Source organism: Solanum tuberosum, unplaced genomic scaffold (genome assembly GCF_000226075.1).
Source record: "Solanum tuberosum cultivar DM 1-3 516 R44 unplaced genomic scaffold, SolTub_3.0 scf00362, whole genome shotgun sequence".
NCBI lineage: Eukaryota > Viridiplantae > Streptophyta > Magnoliopsida > Solanales > Solanaceae > Solanum > Solanum tuberosum.
Window position 1 is genome coordinate 243,519 of NW_006239284.1, and position 1,364 is coordinate 244,882.

Sequence of the window (1,364 nt, forward strand, 5' to 3'; positions counted from 1 at the left end):
AAGCAATCTGGTCAGAAAATCAACAAGGAAAAAAGCCTATTTTACATGTTCAGTAAAGCAGCAAATGAGTCCGTGAAAATAGTGGAGGATACTACTGTTTTGAATAAGGAAAATTTCCTTTGATGTATCTTGGATGTCCAATTGGACATGCCAAGAAAAGGAAATCTGACTTTAGAGAACTGAACAAGAAGATGCAAAGTAAGCTTCATATTTGGAAAGGAAAGTTACTGTCCTTTAGGGGTAAGGTAGTTCTCATTAACCATGTTTTGCAGAGCATGCCCATATACCTCCTGTCAGTTATTGTCCCTCCTAAAAGTATCATAAATGATATTCATAGAATGTTTTCTAAATTTCTATGGAATTTTAAAGAGGATGGGAGGGCAAAACACTGGATTTCTTGGAATGACATGTGCGTTCCTAAGGAGGAAGGAGGTCTTGGTTTTAGGTCATTGATAGATGTCTCAAAAGCTTTATTTGCTAAACTTTGGTGGAATTTTAGGACCAAAAATACCTTGTGGTCAAATTACATGTGGAATAAGTATTGTAAGAGGCATGGTCCACAGACAGTAGAATGGAAAGGAGGATCTCAAGTTTGGAAGTTGATGCTTCAGGCTAGATATTATATAGATCAAGAAATATGGTGGGAAGCTAGAGGTGGTCAGGCCAGTCTTTGGCATGACAATTGGACTCAATCAGGAGCTCTACACTTCCCGATGCCTATTTCACATACCATAAATCATGAATTTGTTGATGTAAGTTGTGTAATGGATACTAATGGGTGGAATCAAGATTTGTTAAAAGAGATCTTCAATGAAGAGATATGTGAGCAGGTGAAAAAGGTACTGTGTATGGGTTAAATAACTGAAGAAAGAGATCAACATTGGTGGATGCCAAATAGCAAAGGAAAGTTTACAGTGAAAAGTGCTTGGGATCTAATGAGACAGAGGAAGGAAATTCAGCAAGACATCATGTTTATTTGGGAAAAGGGCATTCCTTTCAGAGTTTCTTTCTTACTTTGGAGAATGTGGTTTCAGAGAATCCCCATTGGTGAGATTCTGGTTAGGTTTAACATAATAGACACATTTAATTGTGTATGTTGTAATAACTCTACACCGGAAACATTTGATCACCTATTTGTGTCCTGTCCAGATGCAAAGTATTTATGGGAAACATTTTCAGGAGCTGCTGGAATTCAAGGACCTTTCATTAAAATGAAGCAGACTATCTATCAATGGTGGGGGGGGGGGAGAATGCAGCCCCAAGCTAAAACCATTGTTTAAATCAATTCCTATATTCATTGTATGACAGATTTGGAAAAGAAGGAATAGAATCAAGCATGGAGGAAATATGTCTAGACAGGCTAT